The sequence below is a fragment of the Rhipicephalus sanguineus genome, chromosome 3 (genome assembly GCF_013339695.2).
Source record: "Rhipicephalus sanguineus isolate Rsan-2018 chromosome 3, BIME_Rsan_1.4, whole genome shotgun sequence".
Lineage (NCBI taxonomy): Eukaryota > Metazoa > Arthropoda > Arachnida > Ixodida > Ixodidae > Rhipicephalus > Rhipicephalus sanguineus.
The window spans coordinates 98,943,573-98,954,275 of NC_051178.1; positions in this window are offsets into that span (position 1 = coordinate 98,943,573).

Below are 10,703 nucleotides of genomic sequence, written 5' to 3' on the forward strand. Positions count from 1 at the left end.
GCGTTATAGACAAACACTGTGGGAACGGCACGCTCTGCAGTGGCACTTCCGCTGACAGTCAGTGACATGAACTGAGGGCTTAGCGCGCCTGCAGACAGTACTTGCCAATCAGCTTGACCTTGTCAAATAGCACTAACTTTGATGGCTCAGTTATGATTTTAAGTGCGCACCACTTTTGGGGGCTCCGCTTGTCGTCCATCCAATTCTGATGAGGCATGGTCACTCAATGGTCAACACAGGCTTGAAAAAGGCTAACAATGCTCGAAACAAGTAGGAAATAAACTAAAAAGGTCTAAAATTATATAAACTACAGAAATAACCAAGAACTACTCGCAATGATTTACCGAAAATTCCGATAAATGCTTCTGAAACACCCGGCTGAGACCCGCGCCGCGCAAGGGGGGGTGCCACTGCCTCGGAAAATGTGCGACTGCCAGGAGAATCGCTGCTCTGCTCGTGCTACGCACTTCCTCGAATCTCACAGTAGTGCAGCCGCATCCGGTGCAGAATTTAGAACTATAACGAGGCCTTCACAAGAACGATATTAACACAGGATTTCGCGCGCTATTTAGAACTACACCAATACCCACACAAGAACTACCTTAGCGGTATATTGGGGCTTTTTATAATAACGTACGCAAAGCATTGTATTAGCGTTACTGCGTCGTGACGCTAGTGACGTTAGCGTTAGCGTTAGTGACGCTAATACGCAAAGCACTGTATTAGCGTCACTGCGAATGCGTCGTGCGCTATCCTCTTGCGGGCCCCTGTTAAGTGACCGAAATAACGGGCGACCGTAACGAACTCTATCTTTGCGTGCGCTATTCTAAAACTGCCTATTAAACGCAGATGTAGCGCTGCATTAGAGCGGAATTAGCGCTACATTAAGCGATAGAGTTAGAAATTTGAGGCTTTTGTATCACATAATTAGATGCAATTTATTTTATCGAATGCGGCAAAGCTACGTGCGTGCCAGGAGCAAACGCATGGTTGTGTTTGCGGATTATCTGCGAAAAACCCTGCCACGTTTCGTGGCTCTAGATCTCCACAGTGCCTTTTCACTGTGGAGTGCATTCTGGAAGAGACGTGCTGTTGACATATGTTTTCTCAGGAAGTAAATAGTTCGTGTCGGAAACAAACTTAAATATAAGTGAGGAGTCATTACGCTCTGGGAAACTGGATGAACAGCGAAGCGCTTCAGCATATAACACAGAGGTGGCAAAAAATTGCGGACCGTGGCCGATCACTCACCCTGCAACTAAGTCCGAAATGTTTGTCTACTTTTTGTATTTCCTTCCTCCTCGTTGGTTACGAATTACCCGTCGAGGGAACATTATTAGATCGTTAAGCTCACTGGCCGAATCGTAACTAAACTGCTGTCTCACTTTTTTTTTCTGAAAGCCTACTTTTATACACATTTCCAACAGAATTGAGCTTCGGCTGGGTTCGTACATTGTTTCTGGTGCTTTGCCCAGAGAGCTTAAAGCGTACAGACGTCTAGACGCCACATTAGCGTTATTTTACTTTGTTTTCGGATCTCTGTCGGATCCACGAACTACAAAACGTAGGCTCACCGCCAGGAGTTTTAAAAGTATTCTTTACTTCGGGGTCGCTGACTCTATTACATTTTTCATTTTCTTCCTACTCGCTGGTAACGAATTATCCGTCCAGGGAACACTTCTAGCTCGTTCAGCGAATGGCTGTATGAGCGCAAAAGAATGAAATATCATTTCATCTTGCTAAACTTCTTACCGTGACTCGCGGCAGTTCCAAAGGAGCAAAGCTTCACATTGCGTTTCAACATCCGAGTAAATATTGCTAAAAATCCTCCTAAATTTAATGCTTGTTGTTTGAGTGTTGCAGTTAGAAAATACAAATTCTCCAACGATAGAGTTGCGTAAAAACACATTTTTAATGTATAAAAACGGCATGTTTACTATTTCACCAAAAACTTATGCTCTCCGTGGACGGGTAAAAACGCGTTTATTGTGCAGCATGCCTCTGCGTGAGAGGGAAAGACAGCGAGAGAGATGGGGAAACAAATAATTATAATTTTGGCGGGTATGTACGAGAGACGGGTCTATAGCATGAAACTGAATAATTTAGACAGACAGGTAGGCAGACAGAGAGAGAACTTTATTTAAGTCCTGAGGAACGCTGCCACTCAAGGCGGTAGAGTAGCGGGCCGCTCCCACGTCACGACAGATAGGCCGAGCCTCACCGCCGCGTCGCGGGCCCTCTGTACAGCCCTGTGTTGATGCTGAAGTTCTGACCTCCTGAGCGCAGAGCTCCATTCCTCTTCGGTCGTGCGTTGAGAACCTTCTAATGAGTAGCACTGCTAGAGCATGTGATCAAGCGCACAAGCGGCGCCACAATCGGGCATGTTCGATCAAAGCCTTCAATGAACTGGCGGCGACAATAAGACCAAGGTACAATCTGGTTTGAAGCATGCTGAGGGTAGATGCCTGTGCTCTAGAGAGTTTCACATGAGGAACGGGGAAGACCCTCCTGCCCAACTGGTAATATTTTGTGACCTCGTTGATTTAGAGAACAAAAAAAAATAGGGCATTAGAGCAAATACAGGTCTGTAGCAAAATTGATGATGAGATTTGTGATGCTTCCTTGAAATGCGTATGTGCTTCCTTTATGACATATGAAATAATACTGACAATATAAAACGACTTTTTAGGCATAGTTGGTGCATAATCATAATAAGTTACTATGCACACGAAAAAAGATGCAAGACACAAAGAATATAGACAAGGTACTCCCGCTCTTTTCTTCTTTATCTTCTTTGGGTGTCAGACACGTCATAAATAGAACTAACAGACCAGAAAGGCAAGAAAAGTACAGGGGATGTTATTTGTGGTAATTATGATGTAAATGTAAAGAAAGTTGTGTGGACGAAAAGATAACTTGCCGTCGGCAGGGACCGGTCCCTGCTGATTCGGTCCTTGCCGGAGGTATGTTATCTTTTCGTCAACTTTACTTTTCTCACATTTACACCGTATTTAAAAGAAATACCATGCCCTATACTTTCCTTGGCTTTCTTCTCAGTTAGTTCTAATTAATGTTGTGTCTAGCAAAGAAAAACGAGCCCTTAAAATTATCATTCTTTTGTTGTTTGTCTGTTACGTCTTTTTCTTTGCGCTCAGTCACTTATTACTATTATTACTGACGAGATTTCCGTAGCTTTTTCATGGATACTTCAGCTCACTTGCCGTAGCTCATGTTCGCAATTAAAGATCCTCGTCGTCGGCGGAAAACATGGACGTGTATTTTAGGTGCGGGCTTACGTTGTTCAGTACGTGCGCGACATAAACACGGATAGCCTTCACAGGCTGGCATATCATACTAAAGTATGCGCACGTGCCGACAGCATCCGTAGGTACTCTACCGCAGGCAGGAATAAGGCCCACATGAAAGCCACATACGTATATTCATATATGGAGGGCGACACCCACTTTTATGTATGCAAATACAGAAACGTGGGTTATCCATATGCAGAAACGTGCATCCATATGCTACAACGCGTGCCATTTCACTCACTTACCAAATCTTTGCATCAGAAAACAGATCCGCTAAGTAAGAGGAGAGCGATACACAGTTTCATATGTTGCGTGGCCGCAGAATCATTTATATGAATAATACCGTAATTTAAAGATACCGTGCTTAATAGTGAGTAGAAAGTGAAGGGTCCCACAGGGCTGGGGTGCGGAGTTAACTTATGCTGATTTATGCCAGATATTTTTATCTTCAATAAAGCTGCTTCATAATAGGGTAACAGTTAAATCTATCTCCGGTTACTTGCGCTCGCCCCAAGAGAAAAGGCGGCCGGGCTATGGGGGAGGCACGACGCGCGTCACGCTTCCCTTTAGGCCGGCCGTGGTGTGATTTCTTTTGTTAACTGTTTAGCATGCCGCCGGATGGCGACCTTATCCCAAGTTCTGCGTCTAATCAGTGACGCTTTCTGTGATTACGCTCTCACCGTAATTCCGTAATATCGCTCTCACCGTTAACTACTACAGCTACCACAAAGGTTAAACTAAGATCACGGACGTTATCCTTCGAGATGAAGACGTGCCACCAGGCGTGAACGTGGGTGCATCCACTTCGAACGGCGCTCTAGCTGCCAAACACTCATACACGTTGTGCAAGCTCTCGCATATCAATGTACAGTAAACATTCAACCACTTATGTAAGGACACGCTTCGCTTTCGTGTTATCGCGATTCGTATGACGGAGGTATCAACCCTGTCTTTTTTACTCGTAATTCAGCAACATTTGATGCGACCTACCAAACGCTGTAGCATCACAAGCAAACGCTATGCCGTTGTTGCTTCATTTGTCTAGACGAAAATAAAGCTACGAAGCAGGTATGTGCAGAAGAGACACCTGCAGAAGAACGGCATGAGTCGTTGACATGGATATGTTCAAGCTATATCTTTGTCTATGTCTGGTTAATCGCAACCATTTATAACAACCTCAGGGCACGCACTTTCAGAAACTCTCGCTGCAACTAATTCTTGCCTCAAATACAACAATCTTCGCAGACTGACTTAATATGCAAGAAATGACGATGTTACATAAAATGGACAAATACCAAAAAAAATGGCTGTTTCGCGCATGGCCGGATCCATGAAAAACCCGAGCTGCACCATAGTCGACCTGGTGGCGCTAGTGCGTGCACGTGTGCCCTGAATGATACATTCGTTGTGACTTGCAACCATATGTATGGCAGAAGAATGACAAGCAAGGACCCAAACCGAGCAACGCAGTGAAGAGGAACGCAAGGTGTAACCCTAGCAGAAGACTGCTATAAAAGGAAAGAGGCGTTCGTGGCTGCACTGATGCCTTGGAGAAGGAAGTGGCCGACGACGAATAACGGGGCAGGAAGTTCGAGTGCCCAAGGAAACGGAGCAACTCGTTTTCTACTCTCGCTGAGACCACAGCGCAGGCAACACCGAGACGTTTATCAGGTTGTCAGACGAGTCGTGCTTGTCCCGAATAGGATGGGATCATCACATTTCGAGTACCTCCGCACGTGTGAGACTGCTGGTCACGAAGACACTTTGTCCCCTGAGTGCTGCCCGATACTCTTGTACTTACTTTGAAAGTTATACTGATGTCCTACATTGTGATAAGAATACAGCGTTTCTTGTCTTGCTCTCGTCATTTCGTTTATTTTGCTTTGCGCTTGCTAAAACATGGACAGTGTATTGCTGCTTGCTTTAAAGGTCTAAGAACAAAATTCAGATTGGAGTAAGACCGTCACACGTAATGTCACTTTTCCTAGTCCGCGTTTTCGAATCAACTTTAAAACGTCATTTCCTGCCTCATAGTACCGCCTTACCGTCTCATCGCCTCACTGAGGAGATGAGACGAGAACCATCTGTAATAAATGAGCTGTATGCAGTACGGCAATGTAATATGCAGTTTTACATTGCACTGAATGTGCAAAAAGACGTTCTTCGTAAGGTGGAGAATTCATACTTTAACAGCGTTGTGTTTTCACTGCTCACATGTATACGTATTATATATCATGCAACATTCTTGGGCACTTAATTTGGATGGATCAACCTGAACATTTCTTGTACCTGTTGCAGCAGCGTAAATAATCCTTGAGTGGTGAACGGTGCACTGCTTGAAGCGATGCGGAAACTTCAGTGAAAGCAGTTAGCCTATTGTATTCTAGTATGGGGGACAACCACTACTACTAAAAGAGGGTATTGCACGGCAACGTTAAAAGAGGGTATTGCAGTGTATTATTGGTTACTGTGGCAGACCCAAACATTTTTTCCACGTTCCCATTGTTTTGTAGTTACGATTTGCCTAAAGCGAACCAAGTCTACCTCTTTTCGTTTGTTGCAGCATATACAAGCCAATCAATTACATACTCAAAAAAATACTTTGCCTATTGACGCATACCATTTTCGAAAAGAAATCCACCGGGTCCCTATGACGCGTAACAACTATGGCAAAGAAAAATTAAATTATCGGTAACAGCGGCTTATAATAAAACGTCGACAAATGTTGATTTTGATGTTTCATTGAAATATTTAAAAAGGAAACAACGAAATAGTTTCTCGATTCTGGTTTGTGTTTTCTATAAGATCATTTTCATCGCTGCATACTTAATAACTGCATCACGTCATACTTGCAAGTGCAGCTGATTTTGCACTTATTATGGTATATTTTCGGTTATGTGTCTGTGTTTTCTGACGTAAGACTGTCAAGGGAGCCAATGCCTTTGTCAGGCATTCCAGCCTTTAGCCCCGGCTTCTTTCTGGTATGAAAAAAAATAAAACTTCACTTCACTTAAAAAAAAAATGCTAGATTCGCATGTTTCATATGTTGAAATATATCAATAGCGCAGAAATTAAAACATTATGCAGACGCTATTATTGAGTTCTTTTCTTGTTATTCCGTCTTCGGTGAAAGAACATCTGTAACGGCAGAAAAAATTAAAGCAAAGATAAAGCTCGCTCTGGTCCCGCATCCAGCACCTAAGAGTTTAGAGTTATTTTTTCTTTCAAACTAAGAACTAATATTTTTGACATCCACATTTCAGACCACACGAACTACTGACTAGCACTTGAGACACGAGCGCTTAACTTAAACAGGGATTTTGGAAGACAAGGACAAGCGCATGCACTTGGACATGCGCTTGTCCTTGTCTTCAAAACTGCCTGTTTAAGTTACGCGCTCGTATTTCAAGTATCATGGACGACCAACTCGTCCAGTCAGCCATTTTAACAAATTCTGACTGGCCGGCCAATCGTGACATTAGAAAGTCGTTCACTGAAACGAACGCCAACCATAACTACCGCAACATTCATTTCCATGGCATAAATACCTACTCCTGTCATTACTAGTGTCCTTTATAAACCCACGCATACTGGTGGACGAAATCGTGCGCAAGGTCGTTTCTCTGTGTACTGTCACTTAAAATGGCCAAATAGGGCGTTAGCAGACATGTACCGGGGTCTTCATTGGAAATAGGTTTACGATCATTCGACGAATTGACACGGAGAGGTTTTTGGCTACATGCTGCAGAATAATTATAATGCAGGCTGCTGAAGCCTACTGCTTGCTTCGCTAAGAAGTTAACAAAATTTCGACAGGGTTTCACGTTTATAATGCTCAGGTATTCTGATACTAAGCAGCTTCATGCGACACAATTTTATTTTATTTTCATATCGCTTGATAATCTGATGCTAATAGCCCACTTATTATGTTCACATTACCATGAAGTATGCAACTAGTGTATCTAAAACTGATATTTGATCTTTTGGAAGCTACAAAGAACATTTTTGCTCATATACCTTGCGTTAACGCGTAGCCAGCTTCTTCTGGCTGCGCGTCTATACACTACAATTTACGATCTTGACAAATAGGACAAACATTTATCACGACGATCACGTGCGGGAGCCAATAACTTACACCGAGGCCAGACGACGAGGATAAAACTGGAATTGGTCTTGCTCCGAAGAGACCGCACGAGTCTCTCATCCCCATTTCGCTCTTCCTGCAGGCCTTATTTATTGCACCCACTGTTGACATTCCCGTCTAACGCTCTTACACTACGTATCTGAAGTACGATGCACAACTGCGAAAACCAGGATTGCATTCAGTTCGCGCCTGTAAAACTTCCTGAGGTCCCTCCCGGATAACACCGATTTGTTACTGATGTGTTAGAATCCTGCAGTGCTTATACTCAGGTCACTAACATACTGAATAAAGTACCGGTGATTATTTAGCGCTAGAAGCATAATGCATTCGATGTTCAATTTGTTCCACGTGTGATACGCAGCATAACGGTACTGCACGATACAAGCGAAGGTGAGTTAGGGAGCCGCGAAACGAGAAAGTGGTGTCGCAGGTGAGGAGACCAAGGTGATGGCAGAGTGCAAACCGAACCGACTCTGGGATGTCAGTTAGAGGACGTAGGTCAAGAGAAGAAAGCATGAAGCTTAACCCGGCGTCCAAGGCACCTTGCGCTGCTGCTGCTGATGGGCGCTCCATCACGCAGGAAGCCGGAAATTGCGCCATTAGTTCCAGATGGTGGGACCACGGCCTGGTAAACATCTGCGGGGCAAACTTAGGAGCGTCATATCCGTCCTTGTATGGTAGGTTGAGATTGGAATGTGCACCTTCCGCTGCTAACACCAGTTGACGTGGGTATAACGGCCGAAGTAACGCAACGGCTTAGACGGCGTTTTCTAAGGTCTGCGACACAGCGATCCGGATTACCCTTTCTGGACTGAAGCGATGATACATGGCAAAGTCCGAGGACTTACACTGGGGGGAAGGTTCAGAGATTCAACTATTTGATATTGAGAATATTTCTCCAGGGCGGCACGAAGAACAGATTGGAACGTTCACAAAGGTATGTTTTTCAGCTGGAAATGTGGCTGCCGCGTTTCGGCAGTGATGGGTTGCCTCAGCACTGTGTGTGTGTGTGTGTGTGCGTGCGTGTGTGTGTGTGTGTGTGTGTGTGTAAGTGTGTGTGTGTGTGTGTGTGTGTGTGTGTGTGTGTGTGTGTGTGTGTGTGTGTGTGTGTGTGTGTGTGTGTGTGTGTGTGTGTGTGTGTGTGTGTGTGTGTGCGTGCACGCGCGCGCTCCTACTGCGGCTTACATTTGTGCAAGAGTTGTTCGCTCCACTCATAACGTGAGGTGTGACTTGCAATCTTACGCCTCTGGAATAACATACACGTTGCTTGACACGACTAACAAGCATCTTTATGACAGTCAGTCCAATGCTACAGCCAAATCCTTGGTCTTCTCAGTGCTCGCCCCGGAAGACGATGATGCTCTAACCTCGTTCCCGTGGTTGTCGACAACGTTGGTTGTCAATTCTGTGTTTCTTGTTGCATGCGCTACCGCACCTGCGTACAAAACGCTTAAGTGGCTTTTTTACTTCCTCAGAGTGTGTGCTTTCTGCCTTGTCATTGTACTTTATGAAAGCTCTGGTGCAGATTCTTGGGAATTGTAGAAAGATATGTGATTTCTTGGATTTGTTTTGCGATTTTTGTTGCTGAACTTGTCTCCCGCATACGATCCATTCCAGATGTTTCAAGCTTCAGAATCGAGCTCTCGAGCGTTGTACATCCCCATTCCGCTCACTACCTGGCAGTTTGATGGTGTGGTTAAAACATGATAGCGAGGATGGAGGGGTCATATTGCACTACGTATACTCTTCGCTGCCCGGAGATTTTATTTGAATCTCTCGTATTTGGAGCCTTTCTTAGTTAAGGTACGCTGGTGTCTGCTTCACGCGAGAGCTTTCTTCCTTCGATATTACAGCGTATCGTTAATTGCCAAAACACTGCTTTTACTTGGAAACTTAGCACTGAGATCGTGAGTGAGTGGGTAGGTAATTGGAAGGAAGTACCCGTTCAGAGTCTTCACATCGGCAATACAAAGATATTCATGTTAAGAGAACGTTTAATCTACGATTATTTCATTGGGTTGCGTGTTTAGTTACCCTGATGTATCGTAGGCAAACCCATCTTACTGTTGATGGACATGCAATGTCCAAGATCTGAGCGCATGTCGACCTAATAATTTGTGCTAACAATACCACTTAGTCATAACTCTTGGATCTATATATATAGGCAATACAACACCCACCACGAAAGAAAAAAAAAACAACGGCAGCCAAATAAGACAGCCGCCACCTGCAGGCCAATTCTTGAAAGCCGACTTTTCATTCGGGAACACCAATGGGAATTCCCGTACTGCCTTTTTGTATTCCTGAATTTTTGAGAGTCACTAATATATACCCCATAAAGGACAAGCATAGATGCATTAATCTGTAAACAACAGAGGCATATCACTTCTGTGAGACCTTTAGCCACATGTTATAGAACTAAAAGTAACCACAAAAAAGGGAAAGTACCGAGTTAGAAATAAAAAAAAACTACAAAGTAAAGAGAGAGCAATGCCAGTACGCAAAGTCACGAAGCTCATGTATGTTCCTAATTTACCATTCTCTCGACCACGCGCTTCCTGTTTAAGTTTTATTGAACTCTGCTGGCAATTCCCGACTAATGGAGAACGATGGGTGTGTTTACGTAGTGGTACAACATGCAAGAGTCGCGGAAGAAAAGTAAAAAGCATACGAAGCCTGTTTGCGGAAATTCCTCGCTGCCGTGCCCTATATCTTTTAAAAGGTCAAGGCTTCCTATTTTGATTCGCTTCCGGGTAGACTGGCATTTTTTTCTCGTTCAAAATGACGGAGGAAGAGAATGTTCATTCAGTAGTGTTGTTCATTTTATGCCTTCCTTTGTACATGTAAGCAGGAATACGCGGCATCAAAAAACGAAATGTGGGAAACTTTCCCTATTTCAGCAATCTCAACGGACTCCGCATTGCCGTTCGTTGCTAAAAGAAAAAACGACCACATTTGCGGGACATATACGGGAAAACATGACACAAAGCGGATGGGAATCAAAGCACGTGGACCATGCTATGCCGTTTCAAGAAGGGCCTACAAAGCCTCTGAGAAATGAAGCAAAAATCTACTGATATAAAAACTCCGAATGCATCATCGCACCATGTATGTAAAATGAAAATGCTGTTGGATTCGCGGCCGCTGCATGTAAACGTAGAGTGAATGAAGCACTCGGTATTTTCGTCAGCGCGGCCGTCTTTTATTCGGCTTTGAATACCATAGCAATATTTCAGTCATCTCTTTCTTTT